Source organism: Triturus cristatus, chromosome 2_2 (assembly GCF_964204655.1).
Source record: "Triturus cristatus chromosome 2_2, aTriCri1.1, whole genome shotgun sequence".
NCBI lineage: Eukaryota > Metazoa > Chordata > Amphibia > Caudata > Salamandridae > Triturus > Triturus cristatus.
The window spans coordinates 1,163,232,516-1,163,260,401 of record NC_140582.1 but is presented as its reverse complement, the minus strand read 5'-3'; the positions used below and the strand labels follow the sequence as shown (position 1 = coordinate 1,163,260,401).

General features: G+C 50.9%; 1 protein-coding gene across 2 annotated transcripts in view; it reads right to left on the bottom strand.

Moving 5' to 3' along the window:
• Nucleotides 1-27,514, bottom strand: part of SIGLEC1 (sialic acid binding Ig like lectin 1) — a 284,641-nt gene extending 257,127 nt beyond the window's left edge. The window contains exon 1 of one of the 2 annotated variants that reach the window (XM_085642703.1): nucleotides 27,358-27,514. The gene's annotated coding sequence lies outside the window, so the exon portion shown is untranslated. The remainder of the gene's footprint in view (nucleotides 1-27,357) is intronic. The other variant, XM_085642704.1, reaches the window with a different exon arrangement.
• Between the last annotated feature and the right edge of the window lie 372 nt (nucleotides 27,515-27,886).

The window sequence follows — 27,886 nt, the reverse complement described above, 5'->3', positions numbered from 1 at the left end:
AAAATCAAAGGTTTCAGGGGCGTTATAGTTAGGAATTGGCATTTAAAAAACCTTAGAAATTCACTGAAAAAACCATCGGTTTCAGGGGTGTTATAGTTAGCTGGACATTTCCCTCGTACAAAACCCTAGAAATTCCCCTGTTATAGTTAGTTCAGCTAACTATAACTCGTGCCCCCGCAATGCACTGCTGATGACATCACATATTACATTACTCATGACATAACGCGTAATGACGTGCTGTGTTGGTGCTGGCTCTGATTAAACTCTCCTGAAGCACGACTGGTGTCCGTGTGCTTTCTTCTTCGCCTGCCTGGAAGTGGGAGAATGCGCCTGGTGTTTGCATATATATATAACAGATATATCCAGAACATATTCTATTATAATAGTAGAAGCTGCATGTTTGGAGCACATGACAACGATGGGGAAGAATTACACATGAGCTGTGTTTTATCAGTGTTTAAAGGGGCCATCTGATGAAGGGTGTCACAGTATGTCTCAAACCCCAAGCAGACATCATCAAACAAAGCAGCCTTCCAGAATGTTTATTGCTGGTGATTGTCAGAAATGCAGGACCTGATAAAGAGAACTGTTATGTTCTCTCCACTGGATGACCCCTTTGAGGCCAGGTAGTTTGATTTTATCCATCATTAGATCAGGCCCACCTTCCCATTCAGCTCTTCTCAGTTTCCTGTAAATTTAGCTGGGAGGGTAGATGTGAAATCCTCACTAATAACTTGCCATGCATGGGGGAAGGGGCCCACCGTTGGCATCTCAGCAAACGTTCCCCACTGCGTTTTGGTAAATGCCGGTCATGATAATTTCAGTAACTCACAAGTGACGAAGTGTTCACCATCAGTTCTGCCTTTAACTTTGCAGTTTTCTGCTTGTAGTCCTGTAGGTTTACCATGGAAACAAAACTGTAGTCACCAGAATGCATTTGGAGGGCTGTTCATGCTTGGCCTAGGGTGTTGTGAGACAAGTAGCATTAAGGGGCACAGGTCCCTCAACTCGTATAGAACCCCCAACCCAAGAGCTAGAAGGAGGTCACAAGCTTCAGGATGAACAATAGCTAAAGAAACAGACATTTGGTGGATCTCAGCCTACAATCAGTGTAAGAGCGATGGTAGAATAATATGGTCAGTCAAAATGAGAAAACAGAAAACAAATGAATCAGAATCTCCTGCGTTCATACTGAAAAGATACAGAAAATAAGATATTGGCGAAATATGAAAAGCTAAAAAGTAAAATTTGACAGCTCACATCTAAGTTTAGAAATGGGCTAAAAAAGAAGAGGGTCGAATCGTGGTCAGAGAAAGAAAAGGCTAAAGCAACTTTGAATAATACAGTAAGCGAAGCATTTAATGTGACCCCCAATTTCAGAAATACGCTGATAAAAGATTATAAGAAGGGGTTTAGGAAGGAAAGAAGAGATGATCGATTGGAAGGAAAAGCACTGTATTTGGTCTGGTCATTGTGGCCTTTGCAGTGGGAGAGCGAAAAACATTTGGCCATAGGACGGTAAAACCTTAGAAGGAAGGCGGCGTGCGCTGTAGATAATGGGTGAACTACAGCTCCAATCTTTATTGTACTAAGGAAAATAAAAATATTGAAATACAGGAATATCTCCTCAATCATCAGCAGTGATTGGAGTACGCTTAGACCATCCACAAAGGAGGTTGCAGCTATAATACAGAAGGGCCAGGTGGCTTGTCCGCAGATATATATTAGAATTGGACGCTGACCTACGGGCACAAGTACTGACGCCTTCGATGGCCGAAGTAGTTTGCTGCAAACAAATTGCAGACTCCCAATTTTGAAAAGAGGGTCCCAAACTGTACCAAATAATTAAAGGATGACATTTTTTAAAGATATTCCAAGTAAAATGTATGTGAAGCATCTGCTATAAACCCTGGATGAACTGGTGGAAACTGAAAGGATCTTGCATAAAGTGCAGTAAGGATGCAGGAGAGGTCATTCAACAGTAGAGGGGGGTTTTGCTTTTAAGTAGAAGGTGTAAGATTATGCCTTTAAAACAAATCAATTAATATATGCAGCCTACATAGATCCATATACTTCTTTTGATGCGATTAATAGAGGAAAACTTTAGGAAAAATGTATGATTTTGAAGATACTTAAAGGGTTACATTTCGTTAAGAAAATAAAAAATAAAGAACATAGTACAAAGCTCTGCCCTACAATGTGACATAAACAATTGCAGGAAAAGACGCCAGTTGGCAAATCTAATATGTTTGGACTGTAAGGGGACTTTGCAGCAGTACCTAAAAATAGAAAAGTAAAACATATCAGACGATGGATGTAGGGAATCCAGTTACTGGTTGAGGGGTGAAACCCTACTCAAGCAGCAACCACATTTCTTGTCAGGGTGAAGTCACAAGCAAACCCCAATGTAACTTGGGCCTTGGCACCAAAGCAGTCAGGCTTAACTTAGAAGCAATGTGTAAAGTATTTATGCAGCACACAAACAGCATTATAATGAAAACAAAACACAAGAAAAATCCAACACCGTTTTAGAAAAATAGAGTAATATTTAATAAATGATTTGACACCAAAGTGACAAAAATCAACTAGTAGAACCGGAGAAAGGCAGTTTTAAAGGTTTAGCTAAAAATAGTGGCTAAAAGCACAGAGACCCAAAAGTGGTAATATGGTCGCACTAGACCGAGACAAAGTCATGAGTAAAGGCCAACAGCGATGGAGCACAGGCCAGATACAGGGACCAAGTTAGGCGGAGCGTTGCAAGATCCTAAGTTAAGGATGCATTGTGCAGCGGTGGTTCCAATGAGCTGCAGGCTGCGATGCGGAGTCCTGCGTCAGAGAAGCATAGTGCAGCAGTGGTTATGATGAAGCCATCACCGAGGCTTGTGATACAAGATCCTGCATTGTTGTCGAGGATGCCATCAACGAAGGTTTGGGATATGAAGTCCTGTATCAGAAATGTGTCGCCCAATGGCAGTTCCGAGGAACTGTGGGCTGCAATGCGCGCTCCTGCATTGAGGATGCAGCGCTCAGTTGCTGTTCCGATGCACAGCTGCGAGGTGATGCATTGTGCTGTATCAATTCTGCCCAAGAGGCCACATCTGGGCTGGTAGAGCACCTTCAGGACACTTCCAAATGTCCATATCTGGGGTGGCACCACTTTGGGGGGTTAAGACTCACAGCAGACAGAATCCTGGGTGCTGGGTTCATGGTGGTTGGACCCTTTCTTGTCCCTAAGGCTCTGATCGGGAAGCCAACCAACTAGCTCTTGGAGTCACTCACCTGGGTTCAAGATACAGGTCCAGTCCTTTTCACTCAAGCAGCAGGGTAACAGGCAGCTGGGCAGCGGATTAGCAGTCCTTCCTGCAGAAGAGCAGCACAGCAGTCCTTCTGAATCCACGGGTCTAGAGGTGTAAACTGAAGAGTTGGGTCTGAGGGTACCATGTTTATGCTTGGTGCCAACTTTGAAGTAGGAGAAGGTTCTGGAGGTTTTCACCCAGAGGTATTTGTAATTTTCTGCCTCCCTGCCTCGGCCACAGCTTGTCTGGGGTCACAAAAGACTAGTTTGAAACCCTTTCTGAGTGTGCTGATGCAGCGCTTTTGTGATGTGTAAATGTGATAGGTGACATCATCAAGTCAGAGAGCTTGTCCTGCCAAAACCTATTTCTCCTTTTTCTGCCAACTTTCTAAAAGTCCCATTTTCAGAATTGTGACTTAAAATCTAACTTTTCTATTAAATATGGTATTAAATTACAATTCTTTAAACACCAAACTCAATATTCCTTCCTGTTCCTAAATTAAAGTTTTCACTTATTAATTGTAATAAGTTAAACCAATGCTATCCTCTGGGAGAGGTAAGCATTGCAGTAGTGAAAAACCAATGGAAGAGTTTTTCACTACCAGGACATGTAAAAGTTCAAAGTACATGGACCAGTTGTTAAATACAGTTTCCATGCCCTATGAGCTGTTTAGGGCGTATCCAAGGGATGGCCTATATGTATGAAAAAAGGAAGGCTTAGGCATGGTAAAAGCTTTATTTGACCAGGATAAAATGGCAGTTTAAAACAAAGCAACATTTGACATGGCTGAATATGCACTCCACATTACATGCAGTTTGACTTTAACCATCTGCTTAGGGATAAAGGCCATATTATAGGTCTTGATTAAGATAGTTTATCTTTTCTTTTAACTTTGTTAAAGTGTGCGAATTTGTAATGTTTGTCTGCCTTTATTGATAAAATAAACTGAAACACTAGCTAAAAGAACACCAGCGACCTGCATGGACAGTATAGGTTGGCATCAGACTAAGAAGCTGCAGATCATTTGGGAGCTCATTGGAATCCTCAGCTCAGAAACTACAAATATGCCAAAAGTTGCAGGACATCCAGGATCTACAGTGGCTGCCACAAAACACAGGAGAAGAGGACCCTGGAGCTGCAGAAAGGCTAGATGGTGAAGCCATGGGACAGTCAAGAATGGGACCCACAGGTGCAATGGAGACAGGAGAGCAAGAATACATAGCAAAGAAGAAGAGAGAGCTCTTGAGCATCAAGCTTCAGGGATTTGGGAACAGCATAAAAAGAAAGGAACTATGGGGGAGTGGCAGATCCTTGAGCATTTACTTGAGCTGCAGCAAAGACAGAAACTAAAGGGAGGCCCAGATCTGCATGAAGGTCTGGAGCAGCTAGGACTACAGGAGCTGCATGAAGGTCTGCAGGAGGTAGGACCACATGAGCTTTATGAAGGTGCTGCTAGGACCACAGGACCTGCACAGGGGCTGCATGGACGTTTGCAGGTTCTAAGACCACAAGGGATGTATAAAGGTCTGGAGGTGCCAGAACTACAGGAGCTGCATGATAGTCTGGAGCTGCTAGGACTACAGGAGCTGCATGAAGGTCTGCAGGTGCTAGGATCACATGAGCTGCATGAAGGTCTGGGCATGCCAGGACCACAGGAGCTGCATGAAGGTCTGCAGGTGCCACGACCAGAGGAGCTACATAAAGGTCTGGATCTCCTAGGACCACAGGAGCTGCATGAAGGTCTGGGCATGCCAGGACCACAGGAGCTGCATGAAGGTCTGGATCTCCTAGGACCACAGATGCTGCATGAAGGTCTGCACGTGCTAGGACCACAGGAGCTGCATGAAGGTCTGGAGGTGCCAGGACCACAGGAACTGCATGAAGGTCTGGAGGTGCCAGGACCACAGGAACTGCATGAAGGTCTGGAGGTGCCAGGACCACAGGAACTGCATGAAGGTCTGGGGGTGCCAGGGCCACAGGAGCTGCATCAAAGTTTGCTGGTTCTTAAACCACATGGGCTGTCTAACGGTCTGGAGGTGCCAGGACCACAGAAGCTGCATGAAGGTCTGGGCATGCCAGGACCACAGGAGCTGCATGAAGGTCTGGATCTCCTAGGACCACAGATGCTGCATGAAGGTCTGCACGTGCTAGGACCACAGGAGCTGCATGAAGGTATGCAGGTGCTAGGACCACATGAGCTGCATGAAGGTCTGGAGGTGCCAGGACCACAGGAACTGCATGAAGGTCTGGAAGTGCCAGGACCACAGGAACTGCATGAAGGTCTGGGGGTGCCAGGGCCACAGGAGCTGCATCAAAGTTTGCTGGTTCTTAAACCACATGGGCTGTCTAACGGTCTGGAGGTGCCAGGACTACAGGAGCTGCATGATAGTCTGGAGCTGCTAGGACCACAGGAGCTGCATGAAGATCTGCAGGTGCTAGGACCACAAGAGCTGCATGAAGGTCTGCAGGTGCTGGGACCACATGAGCTGCATGAAGGTCTGGAGGTGCCAGGACCACAGGAACTGCATGAAGGTCTGGCGGTGCATGGAGGACTTAAGCACTAAGTAGTGCCAGGGGGCTGCATCAGTGGCAGAAGCTGCTGTAGAGCCAGGAGCTGCCAGCAGTGCCAGGACCTGTAGGGAAGACTGTCTTGAGGAGGAGTCCACAAGGTACTGGGGGACACAGAACTCTAGCAGGAACCAGGTTGTGAGTGGTAGGGAACATCAAATCTGAAAGAAGGTCAGTGTTTGTATAAAAGGAGGATAGTAGGCTTCAGTTAGGCAATGTTCCACAATGAATGCAGAACCTGCAAAGCAACAGTAAGCTACAGGGAACCAAGAGCAAAAGACAGAACATCAGTGGGAGAGCAGGTAAACTTATGGAACAGACCTTTATGGGATACCAGGAGCTATAATGAACTCTTGACCCAGGAGCTATTAGCATGCTAGCAGCTAAAGTGAGTCTTTAGGGAAGGAGCTGCAGTGTGTGTCAAGAGCTGCAATCATAACCCAAGAGTTGCAGGGAGGCCAGATACTGCAATCAGAAGTAAAAGTGAGAAATTAATTTAAGAGGTAGAGGTTTTCCAGGATCTGAAGGGAGTACTTAGTTAAGAAGCTGTAAATGGACCAGGAGATCTGCAGATCGTAGCAGACACAGGAGAAAGTGTCCGAGGAGCTTCAGGGAGTCAAGTTCATGCAGAGGACTTAATTCGGAAGTGATGCAAAATAAGTGGTCCTGTGAGTTGTTGGGATGCATGTCCTGCAGGAAACGCAGAGACTGCTGCAGTAGTACAAATGAGAAGGAGGCACAGTAGCTGCAGCAATGTCAGGAGCTGCTTTGAAAGCAGGAGCTACAGGAAGCCCTCGGTTCATGAACTGCCAGGAGATGTGGAGGCTCAGGCTTCAGTGAGGACAGCAGCTGCATGGAAAAGCAAGAACAGCAGGGATGACAAGAGCGGCAGGGGAGCCAGGCCCTTTAGGGTTACCAGGAACAGAAGAGAGGTTACAAGCTAGGAGCCCAGAGTAGGGTGCCACCCGGCACCAACATTGCCTGAGACCAGGCAGCATGCAAGGCATAAATAAATGGGTAGGAGGCCACTCGTGGTGACCCTCAGTGAGCGTACAACTGTGTCCTTTGTGCATTTTGTCAACCGAGGCGAGGTTGTTGTATGGGCCCTTGCTGTGCTGTGGAGCAGGGGCCAATGATCTTTAGGGAGTTAGGGCACTGGACTACACCAGGCCTTAGGGCCTGCCATTAGGCCTACCTCATAACTCACATGCACATTGCATGTATATTAATGCTGGACTGACCATGAGCGGTTCATCCTCCCTTTATTTAACGGCTCAGCGGTTTCCTGCTGAGGCACTGCATGCTGACATCAGAGTGTGGCTGCACTGCTCTGGTGGCTCAGTACATCCCATCCAATGTCCGATGGCAAGATTCCCCTCCATTTGGGTGCACACAATGTCCCTGAGTCGTGGGCTGAGGGCAGGGTTTGGTCTTAGTCCATGCAAGCGGCTTCTCCCCGCCAGTGGTACAATGGGTATTCCTGATGTGACTTATTCTGGCCCCACACAACTTCCCAGGATCACCTTGTCTCCTGGGGCTACTTGTTGAGGGGTTCTGCTGCTCCCAGTACCCTCCACAACCTCATCACCATCCGGTGGCAAGTTACCATCGGGTCCAGGCAAATCCTCCTCTCCTTCCTGTTCTCGGATTCCTGTTGGTCGGAACAACAATATATTTTGTTTGGCTGGCATCGGAATGCTGTCCTTGACGTATCTTTGAAACATTAAGTGCATAGGGGTGTCCGCATCAATATTTACACGTTGTCGGTGGCCTGAGGCCACTGAGGTATTATTTTCTGGTGCTTGATCGCAAGTGCTGTCAGGTCCACCTGAAATTCTGCCCCTTGAAAAGTAGGTTCGATATCAGTCTGGATGGTCTCCGGTAGTCCATATGTTTATGTTTATAGAATTTATAGAGCGCATGGCTGCCCAAGGGCTTCCCAGCGCTACCTAGAGAAGGCAAAGTGTGGGGGAGGGATCTTAAGAAAATACCCACGTCTTGAGTTTTTTCCTGAAACTCCTTTCGGCTCTAGTCAGTCTCAGGTCCTTGGCATTAGAGTTCCAGAGCTTTGGAGCAAGATATGAGAAGTATCTCCCTCCTCATCTGGATCTCTTTATCATTAAGGTGTTCAAGTGGTAGTCAGATGAGGACCTCAGAGATCTATTAGGGACATCAGGGGTGACCATGGTTTTTAACAGGGCTGGACCCCTATCACACATAGCTCTGTGAGTTAGACATAGTGCTCTGAACCTGACCCAGGATTGGATGGGGAGCCAGTGCAATTTTTTCAGCGAGGTTCTAACTGACTCCTGTCTAGGGATCTTCAGGAGCATCCTCGCTGCAGCGTTCTGGACAACTTGTAGCCTGTTGACCACGTATTTGGGGAAACCCAGATACAGGGAATTGCCGTAGTCCAGTCTTGAGATCACTAGGGCCTGGACCACAGTTCTCCGTGCCTGTTCTTGGATTAGGCTCATGATCTTACGGATCATCCGCAAAATGCCAAAACAGTTTTGTGGCTTGAGTTTCCATAGAGAGGTTGTGGTCTAGCCACATCCCCAAGTTTTTTATGGAAGACTTTGGAATGGGCGGCCAGCTGATCCCCCTGGGCAGTTTCCCAAGAACATCAGATATGTTTTATCGCAATTCAGTTTTAGATTGGAGTTGGCTATCCAGTTGGTTATCTTTTCCAAGCATGGTACAAGCTGAAGATGACTAAAGTTCATTTCCTCAGACACTGAGACTACTAATTGTGTATCATCAGCGTAAGACACAATGATAAGTCTGAACTCCTGAACAATTTGTGCTAGTGGAGTCAGGTAGAAGTTAAACAGGGTCGGGCTGAGTGCTGAGTCCTGAGGTAAACCATTTGCTTAGTAAAGAGGTGAGCCATTTTTGGGCTTTGTCCTGGATCCTTAAGTCACCTAGTCTCTGAATTAGTATATTATGATCCACGGTATCGAAAGCCACACTTAGGTCTAGAAGAAGAATAGTGGCCGAACCCCTTTGGTCTAGTATCCTTTTTAGTTTATCTGTTATTGCTAAAAGGGCTGACTCTGTGCTAAGTCCTGGACGGAACTTATTTGCGTCTGGTGCAAGATATTGTTTTCCTCCAGGACCTGTGAGATGATATTATTAACATGTTTTTCTTTAACTTTACCCAAAATGGGAAGTAGTGAGATGGAGCGGAAATTCCCCAATACCGAAGGAGCTAGTTGGGGTTCCTGAAGCAGAGGCATCACGATAGCATGTTTCCACGTCTTAGGAACTATCCCGGTGCTCAGTGATAGTGAATGGAGGTCTGCCATTGTGGAGAGGATAGAGTGTCTGCCCTGAAGTAAGATGTGGGGGGGAGCAGGATCAAGTGGAGAGCCAGACTTAATTTTGCCTAATAATAGTCTTGTAAGTTCTTTGTCGATTATCGAGTAGGAATCCAATACTGGAGAACGAGGTGGGCTGGATTGGTCCAGACTAGGGAATTGGCTTTTCGAGTCCGAAATTGCCTCCCATCCTTCAGGGCCAACCACAGGGCTCGTGTGCAGTGAGTTGATAATGTTTTCTACTTTATTATTTAAAAAAGTAGCTAGCTCATTACATCTCTCCTTAGATGAATGAGGCATATGGGCACCTTGTCCAGTAGTGTCCACACACAACCAGTGTTTTTTACAACAGGGGCTTTACATGGGAGAAAGCTGTCATGGGTGTCAGTTCAGTGGATGTTAGGACTGGTCATTGACCATGACCATGGTGAATCAGCCATCCGGAAAACTCACAAAGTCCAAACTAACCCTCTTCCATGGTGTTGTTGGCGTGTCCTCTGTAATGATGGGCGGTGGTCCTGGAGGGCTTCCCATGATTTAGCATGTCAAGCACTGCCTCACAGATTCTTCCACTCTGGTGTCGATGCTGGGGAACCAGACCTATAACCTCATCCATGCCTTGGTCTTCTCAACTGATGGGTGACCCTCATGGGCTAGATCAATTACCCGGTCTTCCAGAGCTTTGGGGATGACAATGCGGTGGCCCTGCATGATTATTCCTCTGGCCAGGGAGCTCAAGTCATCTCTCATCCTCCACAGGTTCGACAACTGGGTTTTCTCTACCAGATTCCACTAGTTTGTGTCCTGTAGGAACAGCTTCCATGCATTGTTGTCAATGGCATCTACAACTCTTTTAAGTCCATCATCCACTTCTGTGGCTTGCCGGATGTCATCCGCCATCAACACCTAGGTGTGTTGAAAAAGTTATGATGTACTGACTGTCAGGGTGAAGCACCAGTTGGTGATATCCAGTGTTCAGGTCAATCTTTGAGAACCACACTACTCCACTGAGTTCCTCAACAATATCATCCATCGTCGGGATGATGTGTCACTCTCAATGAATGGCCTGATTCAGGAATCTCATGTCTATACATAGCTGTCTTGCCCCTAGCTGCATGGGTCTTCTTAGTTATCACCAATGGCGAGACCCACAGGGTGGGCCCTGTGACCCGCTTGTTGACATTCACGACATGCTCACAAGTGGAACGGTATACTCTGTTGTCTCAATGCTGTTGCTTGGACAGTCTTGTTGATGTGGAGCTTGACTGGTGTTCCTTTCTGACACCCCAGACCCCTGAATAGTTCTGGGAACTGCTACAGGATGCAATCTACCAGCAGATCATGTATCTCTTTAGCAAGACGACCAAACTCTAGTCCTCAGCTGTGCTGCACCCTAGCAGGGTCCCATCCCCTTTTCTGGTCACATGGAACAGGGTCGTGATCTCTCTGTCCCCATGCTATACTGCCACATCCATTGCCCCAACCAAAGGAATGGGCTTTGTACCCCCTACATGTAGATCCTTGTGCGGGTTGGTCACAGGGGCAGCCGGAGGTACAGCAGCAGGTATTGCTGGTGGTTCATTACGTTTACTGAAGCCACTATGTCAATGAGGGCACGTACCACCATGCCCATGATAGTGATGCTGCACACCAGCTGTGGACGCTGCTCTCTGAGCCCTGGCACCACAAAGGAGAGGAGTAATACCTCCTAATCTTCTGAGTCATCTTTGTCCAAGTCTCGCTTCTCCACCACTCTCAGCTCTGGCTGCTTGACTGGGACTGCTCCCCCCAGCAACAGTTGTCTGCTGACCTTTTTTGGTGGTCTCCTGCCTCATCAGTGGGGCCCCCTATCTCCACTTCTGCAGACCCTGGCAATATGATTCAGCTTGTTGCATGCCAAGCACGTACACCTTGGTACTGACCATTTGTCTGCAGGGTAGGCCTCTAGTTCACAGTTCCTGCATGATGCGTCGGCATCTGGCCAGTATCTTTCCCTCTGAGGTGGGGCCCTGGTATGGATAGCCTCCACTGTCTCCATCTTAACGTCTGTCCCTCTGACGCCCAACGGTGGTCCCGCGTCTTGGATGAGGGCCACTTCCATCTCATCAGCCCTTGCACTGGACAGGTCATTAGTGCGGGCCATCATCATCATGACCTCCAACTTGATCTCTGGCTGCCTGAGGATCAGAATCCATAGGGTAGCCGACCACCAACCGTGAATTAGCTGTGCTTTGACCTTCTGCTGCTAATCGTCATCAGTGCAAGTGCTTGCCAAAGCCTGGATGCAGACATAGAAGGTATCAATCAACTCCCCCTCACGCTGCTTGGTTTGATTCAGCTTGAAGAGCTCAAAGTCTGGGTTCGTAAGGGGGTGTTAAGGTCAGCAATCGCAGCATCATAGTCACCAATGTCCCCTGTGCCTGGGAGATCTCATCCCCTTCAAGGTACAGCAGAAGGGACCTCTTGACCTCCGTGTCACCTTCCCTGGTGTCCTTGAAGTAATTTTCCAGCCAGTCCACCCACATTTTCCATCTGGAGGCCACAGTGGCCGGGTCAGCAAGCTCACTGAATGGTGCCAGCACCCCCATCGTAGAGTGTGCACTCACTCCTGTACCTGCAGCAGCAACAATCAGGCCTGGGCTGGCCTTTGGGCCCCTGCGGAGCATGCTTTATCCGCCATCACAGGTCCTCTGCTCAATCACTGCCAGAAATTGGCCACCGACACCAGGAAGGCACCTCGCTCCTCTAGTGCCTCCTCTTCCATTTGCGGTGCTATTGGCCTATCCTCCGCCCTTATACCGCAATCACCAGTCCTGCCAGAGGGCCCCTTCTGGGCCTCTGTTGTGCCGCACCTCCACCTGAGGACTCTTGAGTGCAGGCCACAGCCCCACAGCATGCCATATCAGTAGCAGCGCTCACCACGCCACCTGCAACGTCCTCAGCTTTTCACCAGGTATTGCGGTCAGCCTCGACGCTACTCTGAGGGCTTCACAGCCAATAATGCACACCGCGCTGTAGGCCCAACCCCATGTGCGCCTCCCATGGACGATACCTGGCACTGCGGCTCGCTGTGGACATAGTCCACACTCGTTGCCAATGTGCCTATGATAGAGGACCAGATTTTAGGAAGCAAAAACCGGGACATGTCAGACATATAAGTAGGACTAAAGCCTTTAACCTTACTTATATGTCTGGGCTGACCCAATTTTTGCATTTTTGAGCTTAGTCCTAAGTTATCCTTAACTAAAATTAGCTATGGATCGACCTCTAACCTTACCCTTGCCCCCCCTGCTATTTGTCTCCCATGTGTTGCAGCATACATGCTGTCGACGGCAACCTGCCCTGCCCGAAACAGATACATTATATATTGAGAGTATGCCTTTAAATTTACCTTTGTCCCAGAAACCTGGACATATATTTAAAATTATGAAAACCAGAACTGTCTGGGGAAAACCGGGACGTCTGGTCACCCTAGCCTATAATGATGATGGTGCCAGGGTTTGGATACACCTCAGCGCCTGCCATGAAGCCTACCACATAGCTGCAATAACTCGCATGCGCACCACATGTATATTAGTGAGGGCCTGACCATAAGCAGTCTGTCCTTCCTTTTTAAACGCCTTGGCCACGCCCGGCTGAGGCAGTTTGTGTTGATATCAGGGTTAGGCCTGGGCGGCAAATTCCGTTCCGCTCGCGGAATTTGGGTAATTTGGGTAATTTCGCATTCCGCGGAGAACGCGGAATTGCCCAATATTCTGCGTTCCGCGGCTTTGCGAAATTTTTTGCTTGTTTGTGTTCTCAAATTGCGTGTTTGCAAGATATTTTCCCCCGAGCACGCAAACAGCATTCGCAAACAGGAAAAAAGCATCACGAACAAGCAATTCCGCCTGTTTCCGGAATTTCTGCGTACTCGCGGAGATTATTTACTGTTTCACCGAGCTTTGCGTAGTGCGACTACGCAAATTCCGCCCACCCCAGTCAGGATCACATTTCATTTACTGGGAGAACGACCTCCTATATGCAGAGCCTAAGGTTGCTGAGCCTGGGTCAGCCCGTGCGCTGGTGGTACCCCAGCACTCCAGAGCCTTCCTACTGGGGCTGGCTCACGATGTGCCATTGGCAGGGCATTTGGGGCAGGACAAGACCTTTGAAAGGCTTGTCACCCACTTTTATTGGCCTCAAATGCGCAGGAGTTCAGATACTCACTGCAGGACATGCCAGACTTGCCAGGAAAGTGGAAAGAGTGGAAGGAAGCAGAAGGCTCCACTCCAGCCATTCCCTGTGGTCAGTACCCCATTCCAGCGAGTGGGGATTGACATTGTAGGGCCACTGGACCCCAGGACAGCGATGGGCAATAGGTTCATACTGGTCCTGGTGGACCATGCCACCCGGTACCCGCAAGCCATTCCTCTGAGGACAGTGACGGCCCCCGTGGTGGGACGTGCACTGATGGGAATTTTCTCCCGAGTGGGATTCCCTCTAGAGGTGGTGTCTGACCGAGGTACCAATTTCATGTCCAAGTATATGAAATCCCTTTGGCAAGAGTGTGGTGTAACCTACAAGTTCACCACACCTTACCACCCCCAAGGAAACGGGTTAGTTGAGAGATTCAACCGAACCCTCAAAGGCATGATAATGGGCCTAGAAGGACCCATGAGGCGTAAGTGGGACGTCCTCTTACCATGCCTTCTCTTCGCTTACCGTGAGGTGCCACAGAAGTCTCTGGGGTTCAGTCCCTTTGAGCTTCTGTATGGTCACCCGGTCAGAGGACCTCTAAGTCTGGTCAAGGAAGGCTGGGAGCAATCTCCCAGGAAACCTCCCCAGAATGTATATAGTTACATGCTGGCCTTCAGGAATCAGACTAGGCGATTCAGGCAACTTGCTGAGGCAAATCTGGAAGCCAGCCAGGAGGAGATGAAGCGGTGGTACGACCAGAATGCCACTCTGGTAGAGCTTCAGCCTGGACAGAAGGTATGGGTCTTGGCCCCCGTAGAGCCGTGTGCGCTCCAGGATAAGTGGACCGGTCCCTTTGAGGTGGTGGAGCGCAAGAGTCCTGTTACCTACGTGGTGTACCTGAAGTCTCCTAGGAACCCCTTAAGGGTCCTACATGTCAACCGCCTCAAGCCCCACTTGGAGAGGTCCCAAGTGGGCATGCTCTTGGCAACAGATGCTGGGATGGAAGAGGAGACAGAACCTCTTCCTGACCTCCTGTCAGCCAAGGAGCAAGATGGGTCAGTGGATGGTGTCACCCTCTCTTCCGCCCTGACCCCCGAGCAACAGAATGATTGTCGCCAGTTGCTGGGACAATTTTCTGATCTGTTTTCCCTGGTTCCCGGTGTCACTGATTGGTGCGTCCATGATGTGGACACTGGGGATAGTACACCTGTGCGGCACAAGGTCTACAGGGTGACTGACAGGGTGAGGACATGCATCAAGGAGGAGGTCTCCAAGATGTTTGCACTCGGGGTAATTGAGTCCTCCAGCAGTCCTTGGGCCAGCCCAGTGGTCTTGGTCCCAAAGGCTGCAGCGCCGGGAGCCACACCCGAACTCCGGTTCTGTGTGGACTACAGAGGACTCAATTCAGTCACTAGGACTGACGCACACCCCATCCCCAGAGCTGATGAGCTCATAGATCGGCTAGGGGCTGCCCACTACCACAGCACGTTTGATTTAACGTCTGGGTATTGGCAGATCGCCTTGACCGCGGGGGCTAAAGAGAGGTCAGCATTTTCCACCCCAGATGGGCACTACCAGTTCCGGGTTATGCCCTTTGGGATGAAGAATGCCCCTGCCACCTTTCAGAGATTGGTCAACCAGGTGTTGGCTGGGCTGGATTCGTTCAGTGCAGCCTACCTGGATGACATCGCGGTGTTCAGCTCCACTTGGGAAGAACACCTGCGCCACCTCTGGGAAGTGTTGATGGCGCTGCGCAAGGCAGGCCTCACGATCAAGGCGAGTAAGTGCCAGATCGGGCAGGGTTCCCTGGTGTACTTGGGGCACCAAGTTGGGAGTGGCCAGGTGGGACCCCTTCAGCCCAAGATAGAAACCATCCTGAATTGGGAGTCGCCCAAAACCCAGACAGAGGTGAGAGCCTTCCTAGGTCTCACTGGGTACTACAGGAGGTTTGTCAAGGGGTATGGCAACATGGTTGCCCCCTTGACAGCGCTGACTTCGAAGAAGCAGCCCAGGAAAGTGATTTGGACTGACACCTGTCAGAAAGCTTTTGAGGCCCTGAAAACAGCTATGTGCACGGCGCCCGTGCTCTTGGCTCCCAACTTCTCCAAAGAGTTTATCGTTCAGACAGACACTTCAGAGCATGGTGTGGGGGCTGTTCTTTCACAGATTAATGAGGAGGGCCTAGATCAACCCGTAGCCTTTCTTAGCAGGAGGTTACTTCCACGGGAACAGAGGTGGAGTGCTATTGAGCGTGAGGCATTTGCTGTGGTCTGGGCGCTGAAGAAGCTAAGACCCTACCTGTTTGGGTCTCACTTCCGGGTTCAGACAGACCACAGGCCCTTCAGATGGTTGATGCATATGAGGGGTGAGAATCCAAAGCTGTTGAGGTGGTCCATTTCCCTACAGGGTATGGATTTCACGGTGGAACATCGCCCTGGTACAGATCACGCCAATGCTGACGGTCTGTCCAGATTTTTCCGCCTTAGTGATGAGGAACTCCTTGGGGTAGGGTAGTTCTCCCCACTTTTCAGCTGGACGGGACACGTGTTAGACCTGGCACCTTGGCGTGAGTCTCCCTTCCTCTTTTTGTCGCTGTGCCTCATGTGCTTTTATGGTGTTGGCCGCTCAGCGCGCTGTGCCACTGCCAACCAGTGTCGTGGTGCGAGTGCTCCCTATGTAAATTGTATATGTTGGTTGGATTCCATGATTAGATTGTTTGGTTTACTGTCAGACCCCAGTAAAGTGTGCCAGGAGCGCCTGGGCATGTAAATGCAAACACCGCTGGTGGGCTTGCAGCACTGGTTGTGCCACCCACAGAAGCGGCCGGTAAAATATGTCTAAGGTCTGCCATCGCAGAACCTGCGTGCAGTCTGGTACTGACATGCTGACTGGCAAGTGCCCACACTTGCCGGTCCCTAAACCTTCCCTTAACTTCATGTTAGTCACCCCTCTGGTAGGCCCACGGGCAGGGTGCGTTGTAAGCATAAGGTAGGACAAGCCTGGATGCGTGGCATGTCCTAGTAGTGAATTACCGCCATCTTGTTGTTCACTACTGTAAGGCTACCCTGTTCTCATAGGCCAGCATGGGCGGCTAGGATTGTTACATCCTATGATCCTAACCGACCCAGGGAACATGGTAGAAGATCGAGTTTAGTATGCCTGAACTCGGAATAATAAGGTACATCTTTTCCCAAGGTTTATTTTAATATTCCGCGTTTGCAAATGCCGCTTTTAGAAAGCTGGCCTTTGCTTGCCTAAACATTTCAGCCCGCCTCTGCGTGATGTGTATCTGATGTCTGGCTGGTGTGAGTGACAGGGCTGGGGGAACCCAGATGGGCAGGGCTAGGTAGCCTGGTGGTGAATAGGACGATCGACAGGTAGATGGGTGGAAGGAGTACTCCTAGGCTCTGAATAGGACAGTGCTCTGCCACCACAATGCCGGCTCCGCCCCCCGTGGAGCGTCTGATGACTCTGCCCTGCACTCTGAAAGAAGAAGCCTGCATCGCGTAAACAAAGTGCTCAGAAACCGGACTGGACTAGGCAAGGGCCCCCCTGGCCTGGGAGAACAAAAGATTTGCTGTATAAATGTAGGAGCCCTGCTCCTAAGAAACTAGATCCGCTTTTGACCAAGAAGAATCTCTGCCTGAGGAGGAGGCACCGGGAAAGCTGTAAGGAGGAAGACTGTCCCTATCCTGGGGGACTGGCCTGCAGTGGTGACCTTGCTGCCAAAGGAGAGAAGAGGAACCTTTTGCTGAAGACTTTGCTTTATTTTTACTTTCAAGACTTGTGCTTTTCAAAACGATCTCCAAGGGCCTGAAACGAGCTTGCCCCCTGAACTGAGCCCCAGGACCATTGGGCTCTACCTGGTCTTCACTCGCCTGCCGCTGGACTGTGGTGTCCTTTCCCTCGCCGGAGCTGTGACCCTCGTGCCCCAGTCCCTCCTTGAGCCGTGACCAGGACTGCTTAGCCGCCCCCGCCTTGGGAAGAGCCTCGCTCGATCTGAGCCGCTCCCCCTACGCTGTGCTGGGCTGCCCCTGTCACCTCGCTCGCCGGAGGCTCGCTGCGCACCTTCAACCTCCCGCCGGAATCGGCGTTGTGAGCATCTCCAAGCCTCGGACGGCCCGGACGTAACCTGCGTGCTCGGCTGCCCCGCTTTGTTCACTCGCCACCTGCAACACCCCGCTCTTGTCGTGAGCCTGAAGATCAGACCCCCATCGTGGAGTGTGGGAGCCCCGGACGGCGCCTCGCCCTTCTGTCGAAGAGCCGCTGAAATCCCGCACCCGCCTTCGCGTCAAGAAACAAGGTACTGTACTTACAAACTCGACCGCGAGCTCGCATCGGATCCAGGGTCCGCAACGTTGTTTATTTCCCTGTCATCTGCCGTGTGCTTCCCGGTCGCCGCCTCAGCACGAAGTGCGCTGAGGCCCACAGTTACCTTGTGCCCGCCTAAGAACTTTCCGTAACAAAGAGAACTTTACCGTATTCCTAAGAGTTGTGGCCCCATCACTTTAACGTTACTGGGCCTTGTGTTGAATCTGCTGAATCTACATAAAAGCTTATTTTTATATACTTCCTGATTGGTGTCCGTTTGTGGTGCATGCAAGGGGTTTACTGTATGTGTAATTGCACTTGCTTAACCGTGTACGCCTAAGACTTAGCCTAGGCTGCTCGCGCCACGCACCTAGAGGGTGAGCAGGGGTTATTCTGGGGAGTCATCCTTCGCCCTGGCAAGACGTAAAGGGTCCCTGCTTGTTGTGGGTACACACCTGCACCAACCAGAGCCCTCTCATTTCTAACAACGTCTTAGGAACTATCCCGGTGCTCAGTGATAGTGAATGGAGGTCTGCCATTGTGGAGAGGATAGAGTGTCTGCCCTGAAGTAAGATGCGGGGGGGAGCTGGATCAAGTGGAGAGCCAGACTTAATTGTACCTAATAATAGTCTTGTCAGTTCTTTGTAGATTATCGAGTAGGAACCCAATACTGGAGAACGAGGTGGACTGGATTGGTCCAGACTAGGGAATTGGCTTTTCGAGTCCGAAATTGCCTCCCATCCTTCGGGGCCAACCACGGGGCTCGTGTGCAGTGAGTTGATAATGTTTTCTACTTTATTATTTAAAAAAGTAGCTAGCTCATTACATCTCTCCTTAGATGAATGAGGCATATGGGCACCTTGTCCAGTAGTGTCCACACACAACCAGTGTTTTTTACAACAGGGGCTTTACATGGGAGAAAGCTGTCATGGGTGTCAGTTCAGTGGATGTTAGGACTGGTCATTGACCATGACCATGGTGAATCAGCCATCCGGAAAACTCACAAAGTCCAAACTAACCCTCTTCCATGGTGTTGTTGGCGTGTCCTCTGTAACGATGGGCGGTGGTCCTGGAGGGCTTCCCATGATTTACCATGTCAAGCACTGCCTCACAGATTCTTCCACTCTGGTGTCGATGCTGGGGAACCAGACCGATAACCTCATCCATGCCTTGGTCTTCTCAACTGCTGGGTGACCCTCATGGGCTAGGTCAATTACCCGGTCTTCCAGAGCTTTGGGGATGACAATGCGGTGGCCCTGCATGATTTTTCCTCTGGCCAGGGAGCTCAAGTCATCTCTCATCCTCCACAGGTGCGACAACTGGGTTTTCTCTACCAGATTCCACTGATTTGTGTCCTGTAGGAACAGCTTCCATGCATTGCTGTCAATGGCATCTACAACTCTTTTAAGTCCATCATCCACTTCTGTGGCTTGCTGGATGTCATCCGTCATCAACACCTAGTTGTGTTGAAAAAGTTATGATGTACCGACTGTCAGGGTGAAGCACCAGTTGGTGATATCCAGTGTTCAGGTCAATCTTTGAGAACCACACTACTCCACTGAGTTCCTCAACAATATCATCCATCGTCGGGATGATGTGTCACTCTGAATGAATGGCCTGATTCAGGAGTCTCATGTCTATACATAGCTGTCTTGCCCCTAGCTGCATGGGTCTTCTTAGTTATCACCAATGGCGAGACCCACAGGGTGGGCCCTGTGACCCGCTTGTTGACATTCATGCATTCGAATATGTCAAGCTCTGCCTCCGCTTGTGCTCACAAGTGGAACGGTGTGCTCTGTTGTCTCAATGCTGGACAGTCTTGCTGATGTGGAGCCTTACTGGCGTTCCTTTCTGACACCCCAGACCCCTGAATAGTTCTGGGAACTGCTACATGATGCAATCTACCAGCAGATCATGTATCTCTTTAGCAAGACGACCAGGCTCTAGTCCTCAGCTGTGCTGCAACTAGGAGGGTCCCATCCCCTTTTCTGGTCCCATGGAACAGGATCGTGATCTCTCTGTCCCCATGCTATACTGCCACATCCATTGCCCCAACCAAAGGAATGGGCTTTGTGCCCCCGTACATGTAGATCCTTGTGCGGGTTGGTCCCAGGGGCAGCCGGAGGTACAGCAGTAGGTATTGCTGGTGGTTCATTACGTTTACTGAAGCCCCTATGTCAATGAGGGCACGTACCCCCATGCCCATGATAGTGATGCTGCACACCAGCTGTGGACGCTGCTCTCTGAGCCCTGGCACCACAAAGGAGAGGAGTAATACCTCCTAATCTTCTGAGTAATCTTTGTCCAAGTCTCGCTCTCTCCACCACTCTCGGCTCTGGCTGCTTGACTGGGACTGCTCCCCCAGCAACAGTTGTCTGCTGGCCTTTTTTGGTGGTCTCCTGCCTCATCAGTGGGGCCCCCTATCTCCACTTCGGCAGACCCTGGCAATATGATTCAGCTTGTTGCATGCCAAGCACGTACACCTTGGTACTGACCATTTGTCTGCAGGGTAGGCCTCTAGTTCACAGTTCCTGCATGATGCGTCGGCATCTGGCCAGTGTCTTTCCCTCTGAGGTGGGGCCCTGGTATGGATAGCCTCCACTGTCTCCATCTTAACGTCTGTACCTCTGACGCCCAACGGTGGTCCCGCGTCTTGGATGAGGGTCACTTCCATCTCATCAGAGCTTGCACTGGACAGGTCATAAGTGCGGGCCATCATCAGCATGACCTCCAACTTGATCTCTGGCTGCCTGAGGATCAGAATCCATAGGGTAGCCGACCACCAACCGTGAATTAGCTGTGCTTTGACCTTCTGCTGCTAATCGTCATCAGTGCAAGTGCTTGCCAAAGCCTGGATGCAGACATAGAAGGTATCAATCAACTCCCCCTCACGCTGCTTGGTTTGATTCAGCTTGAAGAGCTCAAAGTCGGGGTTCGCAAGGGGGTGTTAAGGTCAGCAATCGCAGCATCATAGTCACCAATGTCCCCTGTGCCTGGGATTTCTCGTCCCCTACAAGGTACAGCAGAAGGGACCTCTTGACCTCCGTGTCACCTTCCCTGGTGGCCTTGAAGTAATTTTCCAGCCAGTCCACCCACATTTACCATCCGGAGGCCACAGTGGCCGGGTCAGCAAGCTCACTGAATGGCGCCAGCACCCCCATCGTAGAGTGTGCATGTAATAAGATATCCGTTCTCCTGTACCTGCAGCAGCAACAATCGGGCCTGGGCTGGCCTTTGGGCCCCTGCGGCGCATGCTTTATCCGCCATCACAGGTCCTCTGCTCAATCACTGCCAGACATTGGCCACCGACACCAGGAAGGCACCTCGCTCCTCTAGTGCCTCCTCTTCCATTTGCGGTGCTATTGGCCTATCCTCCGCCCTTATACCGCAATCACCAGTCCTGCCAGAGGGCCCCTTCTGGGCCTCTGTTGTGCCGCACCTCCACCTGAGGACTCTTGAGTGCAGGCCACAGCCCCACAGCATGCCATATCAGTAGCAGGGCTCACCACGCCACCTGAGACGTCCTCAGCCTTTCACCAGGCATTGCGGTCAGCCTCGACGCTACTCTGAGGGCTTCACAGCCAATAATGCACACCGCGCTGTAGGCCCAACCCCATGTGCGCCTCCCATGGACGATACCTGGCACTGCGGCTCACTGTGGATATAGTCCACACTCGTTGCCAATGTGCCTACGATAGAGGACCAGATTTTAGGAAGCAAAAACCGGGACATGTCAGACATATAAGTAGGACTAAAGCCTTTAACCTTACTTATATGTCTGGGCTGACCCAAGTTTTGCATTTTTGAGCTTAGTCCTAAGTTATCCTTAACTAAAATTAGCTATGGATCGACCTCTAACCTTACCCTTGCCCCCCCCTGCTATTTGTCTCCCATGTGTTGCAGCATACATGCTGTCGATGGCAACCTGCCCTGCCCGAAACAGATACATTATATATTGAGAGTATGCCTTTAAATTTACCTTTGTCCCAGAAACCTGGACATGTATTAAAAATTATGAAAACCAGAACTGTCTGGGGAAAACCGGGACGTCTGGTCACCCTAGCCTATATTGATGATGGTGCCAGGGTTTGGATGCACCTCAGCGCCTGCCATGAAGCCTACCACATAGCTGCAATAACTCGCATGCGCACCACATGTATATTAGTGAGGGCCTGACCATAAGCAGTCTGTCCTTCCTTTTTAAACGCCTTGGCCACGCCCGGCTGAGGCAGTTTGTGTTGGTATCAGGGTTAGGCCTGGGCGGCAAATTCCGTTCCGCTCGCGGAATTTGGGTAATTTGGGTAATTTCGCATTCCGCGGAGAACGCGGAATTGCCCAATATTCTGCGTTCCGCGGCTTTGCGGAATTTTTTGCTTGTTCATGTTCTCAAAATGCGTGTTTGCAAGATATTTTCCCCCGAGCACGCAAACAGCATTCGCAAACAGGAAAAAAGCATCGCGAACAAGCAATTCCGCGTGTTTCCGGAATTTCTGCGTACTCGCGGAGATTATTTACTGTTTCACCGAGCTTTGCGTAGTGCGACTACGCAAATTCCGCCCACCCCTAATCAGGGTGTGGCTGTACCGCCCGGGTGGGACAGTGCACTCACATCAGTGCACTTAGAACCTGCAGGGAGGATGAGGCCTGAAAGGAGGCCAGGTGAGCAAGGACCCAGCAGATGAAGTGAAGTCCAGAGCTGAAGGAAGCAGCTCAGGTATATCAGTGCGATCAAGAGCTACAACAAGAAGCAAGGGGTGTAGGATGGCCAGCGTTAGCAGTGGCAGAGAAGCCGTGAGGGCACATAGGAACTGCGAGAAGCTCCAATCCCAGGAGCTGCATGGATGCCAGAGTCACGGAGTGGTCTTGAGATGCGGGAAGGCTTGGAGGTGGAGGGAGCAACATAGATCATTGGAGAGTCAGTGGTTGCCGACCAAGCCACGAGCTGTAGGGGGTCCGGAGTTCTAGGGACTTCAACAGATTACTGACAGGACATGAACTGCAGTAGGAACCAGGAGCAGCGGGGGGAGTGGGTATGTATTATGGGCAGTTGAAAAGCTGAAGGGAAGCCGGGAGCTACAGGATCATGATCGGTGAAAGGGTGGACCAGAAGCTGCAGCGAAGTGGTGAGCGTAGGGCATGGGTGCTCGCAGACATTTTCACAGTTGTGGTCTGTGGTGTGCCCAAGGGCTGCATTGATGCCACCACAGGGGGAGTGGTGCTTTGTGTGTGTGAGGGGGGCCGGGTGAAGGTGGGCGTAGGCGAAGAGAATCATATACATGGTGTAGTCAGTGAGTCATGGAGTTATTATCAGGATTTCATTCCATACTGCCCTCTAAATAAAGCCCCGAGGGGCATATTTATAATAACTGACGCATCCCTGCATATCAGCAGGGATGCGCCAGTTATTATGCGCCCCAGCTCCGCCACCATGGGGCAAAAACGGCACAGATGCGTGACGCATCTGTGCCGTAAAAGTGGCGCATTGCCGGAGTTGCATCGCAAGCGCGACGCAGCTCCAGCAATGCTCTGGGGGGCCCTATCTTGTGAATGCTGCGTCAATCCTTACGCCGGCTTCAAGCAGGCGCAGGGTTTTGACGCAGCACGGGCCTAAAAGTGACTGAGTGAAATCTTGTAGATTTCCCTCAGCCGCTTTTAGGAGGCGTTCCTGCGCCGGAACGCCCCCACCTGCCCTGGAACGCCTACTTCTGGCGCAGGGCTTTACAACGTGACGCATCTCCCAGATGCGTCACGTTGTAAATACCCCGCACCATGGTGCAGGATTTGCGCCGCTGCTGCGTCACAAAAGTGACGCAACTGTGGCGTAAATGAGGGGCAAGTCGAACATAAATCTGCCCCCTAGTCTCTAGAAGAGTCATAGATTTGGCAATGCTGTGTTAGGCTGTCTCTGAATCACTATCCCTCTACTGCACCTTGGGGTAAGCCTTCTCTGGTGGCTATTGCTCCCTTGGGAGAGTCGAGTGGTAAAAGGAAATAACTTGATCATTGAATTGAAATGAAATAGAATTGCACAATTTGAAAACAAAAAAACCTGGGATCAAACCTGACTTCCCCATCTGATCAAATGATATGTCTAATTTCACTTTGCTTCCTTTTTCTTCATTATGACATATAAGTGCACCTTGAAATACATGAGTTTGGGGTGTGCATTGGACAACACCTCCTCTTTTGTTTGATGTAATAAACTTTAATGTTGTCCATCTTTAATAACAACCCAGACCATCCAGAGAGTTCCATGTGACAATTGCCTCTCAGTTCACTGTTGACATTGTTGTCAGGGTGGAAGGAGGCATGAAGCGTCTACTTCATTTTTAAAAACTATCAGTTTTAAAACATACTTCTGAATGCACTGATATAATCTGATGTACTAAATATTTCTGCAGGTTAATAAAATATACTTTTTAAATTTGAAAAGACTTTATTATATTTTTACACGTTTGTTGCAAGATGGCCTAAAAAACTGAATGTGTCCATAACGTTAGAGGGAGCAGGATGCCTTATTTGCTTGTTTTATTTTACTTCAGTTACCTTGCTAATAAATGCCTGCCTGTTTATTTACCATCTTTCTGAATGTTACTGCTCTCTCAAGTAAACAGCAGCCCAGAGCAGTCTCTCAGCTGGAGGCCAATTGTGATGGTGAGGAGGGCCACATGCGGCACCCAGGCTGTATTTTGAGTATCACTAACTTAGGGGATCCTTGAGCCCTGGAGCTGCAGGAATGCCAGGTCTTAAAGGCGGGTGCAGGCAGGTGCAGCGCAGGGTGTTAAAACCTAGAGGCTTAAAGCCAAGGCGGGTTAAAGCCAAAGTGGGGTTAAAGCCAAGAGCTCCAGCCAAGGATAGGATGGGGAGCCGGGGTCCAGGACGGTGCATTGAAGCCAAGGGCTACATGCAGCATTGGTATCACAAGTGAGCAGGGATCGAGGAGCTGCAGAGGTAAGCAGGGGTCGAGGGGTTGCGGAGGTGAGCTGGGGTCAAGGGGTGCAGAGGTGAGCAGGGGTCGAGTGGCTGCAGAGTTGAGCAGAGGTCGAGGACCTGCAGAGGTGAGCAGGGGTCAAGGGGCTGCAGAGGTGAGCAGGGGTCGAGAGCTGCAGAGGTGAGCAGGGGTCGAGGGCTGCAGAGGTGACCAGGGGTCGAGGGCTGCAGAGGTGAGCAGGGGTCGAGGGGTTGCGGAGGTGAGCTGGGGTCAAGGGGTGCAGAGGTGAGCAGGGGTCGAGAGCTGCAGAGGTGAGCAGGGGTCGAGGGCTGCAGAGGTGACCAGGGGTCGAGGGCTGCAGAGGTGAGCAGGGGTCGAGGGGTTGCGGAGGTGAGCTGGGGTCAAGGGGTGCAGAGGTGAGCAGGGGTCGAGTGGCTGCAGAGTTGAGCAGAGGTCGAGGACCCGCAGAGGTGAGCAGGGGTCAAGGGGCTGCAGAGGTGAGCAGGGGTCGAGAGCTGCAGAGGTGAGCAGGGGTCGAGGGCTGCAGAGGTGACCAGGGGTCGAGGGCTGCAGAGGTGAGCAGGGGTCGAGGGGTTGCGGAGGTGAGCTGGGGTCAAGGGGTGCAGAGGTGAGCAGGGGTCGAGAGCTGCAGAGGTGAGCAGGGGTCGAGGGGTTGCGGACGTGGGCAGGGGTCGAGTGTTGCAGACGTGGGCAGGGCTCGTGGGGCTTTAGAGGTGAGCAGAGATCGAGGAACTGCAGAGGAGACCATGGATCGAGGGGGCAGAGGTGAGCAGGGGTCAAGGGCTGCAGAGGTGAGCAGGGGTCGAGGGCTGCAGAGGTGACCAGGGGTCGAGGGCTGCAGAGGTGAGCAGGGGTCAAGGGTTGCAGACATGGGCAGGGGTCGAGGGTTGCAGACATGGACAGGGGTCGAGGGTTGCAGACGTGGACATGGGTCGAGGGCTGCAGAGGTGAGCAGGGTCGAGGGCTGCAGAGGTGAGCAGGGGTCGATAGCTGCAGAGGTGAGCAGAGATCGAGGAACTGCAGAGGAGACCATGGATCGAGGGGGCAGAGGTGAGCAGGGGTCGAGGGCTGCAGAGGTGAGCAGGGGTCGAGGGCTGCAGAGGTGACCAGGGTTCGAGGGCTGCAGAGGTGAGCAGGGGTCGAGGGCTACAGAGGTGACCAGGGTTCGAGGGCTGCAGAGGTGAGCAGGGGTCGAGGGCTACAGAGGTGACCAGGGTTCGAGGGCTGCACAGGTGAGCAGAGATCGAGGAACTGCAGAGGAGACCATGGATCGAGGGGGCAGAGGTGAGCAGGGGTCGAGGGCTGCAGAGGTGAGCAGGGGTCGAGGGCTGCAGAGGTGACCAGGGTTCGAGGGCTGCAGATGTGGGCATGGGACGAAGGCTGCAGACGTGGGCAGGGGTCGAGGGTTGCAGAGGTGGGCAGGGCTCGTGGGGCTTTAGAGGTGAGCAGAGATCGAGGAACTGCAGAGGAGACCATGGATCAAGGGGGCAGAGGTGAGCAGGGGTCGAGGGCTGCAGAGGTGAGCAGGGGTCGAGGGCTGCAGAGGTGACCAGGGTTCGAGGGCTGCAGATGTGGGCAGGGGTCGAGGGCTGCAGACGTGGGCAGGGATCGAGGAACTGCAGAGGAGACCATGGATCGAGGGGTGCAGAGGTGTCCAGGGTTCGAGGGCTGCAGAGGTTACCAGGGTTCGAGGGCTGCAGAGGTGACCAGGGTTCGAGGGCTGCAGAGGTGACCAGGGATCGAGGGCTGCAGACGTGGGCAGGGGTCGAGGGCTGCAGAGGTGACCAGGGTTCGAGGGCTGCAGATGTGGGCAGGGGTCGAGGGCTGCAGAGGTGAGCAGGGGTCGAGGGCGGCAGATGTGACCAGGGGTTGAGGGCTGCAGATGTGGGCAGGGGTCGAGGGCTGCAGACGTGGGCTGGGGTCGAGTGTTGCAGACGTGGGCAGAGATCGAGGGTTTGCAGAGGTGACCAGGGGTGGAGGGGCTGCACAGGTGAGCAGGGATCGAGGAACTGCAGAGGAGACCATGGATCGAGGGGGCAGAGGTGAGCAGGAGTCGAGGGCTGCAGAGGTGACCATGGGTCGAGGGCTGCAGAGGTGACCAGGGTTCGAGGGCTGCAGAGGTGACCAGGGGTCGAGGGCTGCAGACGTGGGCAGGGGTCGGGGAGCTGCAGAGGAGACCAGGGATCGAGGGGTGCAGAGAGTGCCAGCCAGTGGATTGTAGGAAGCACCAAATAGTTCCACAGTCCCCCCCCCCATTTCAATGAGTAGAATATAGTGTTTTCTGCGCCTGCGCAGCTATGCTCTTCGTTTATTGTTTAAGGTTATGGATCAGTAGTGCGCAGCTTTACTTTCATGACAATATTTAGTGGTCTTTCTGGCCTAACTACCTTTTGGTAGGTTCTAGTATATATAGTTCACTATAGTGCCTGTACGGGACCCTAACAGGGTCTTCTAGGAGCTTTTTTCACCCTCCCAGATGCCTGACCAGTTAAGCCTCTCGTAGACCACTCCTGCCCCCCCTAACCTCCCCAAACACAAACTCTTGGAACCTGCTCTGCCCCCAACACCATGCTTGTCAAGTTTCTAATCTCTACATTAGTATCAATGAATGAATATATAACTGTCCTGATTGCATACAATAAGAGGGACCTTCACACACACACATACATTAATAAATATGTAGATTTTCTATTAGATTTTTATATATCCAGTTCATACTCTACACTACACTCACTTCAAGCTTTAAAAGTTACCTTCCCCTCGGGCGCCGGCTCCTTCGGATCAGCAGCCGGGGCGACGCAGCTCTGGCCGGGACCTCCTCCGGAGTCCTCTGGGCCACAATAATAAATATGCAATGTTCGACCCTAAAAATAATTGCATCCTCTTTTCTCAGGCCTATTTCCCGCTTTTAAATTGATGATGTCGGCTGTTATGGTTATTATTAGCAATGTAGTTACTTTGAGTGGCAGCGATGTAATATTTGCAGGAAAGCACCATTTTTGATTACACGAATTAGCATTTCTTAATCGTGTGACCTCTCAGGAATTGAAACAAAAAAAATATACTGAATCGAAACTTAGAGACAAGCTCATTCATGATTGCATTGTGGCCCTAAATCCAGGAGCACCTAATTTTGCATTTCCCTCATAACTATGGATTTCCCTCATTTGCCACAAAATCCACCAATATCTGCATAATCTCTTGATTTTAAACAAAGAAAATATTTCTTGATCAAACAGATCCAAAGTTGCAAAAAAAATGGG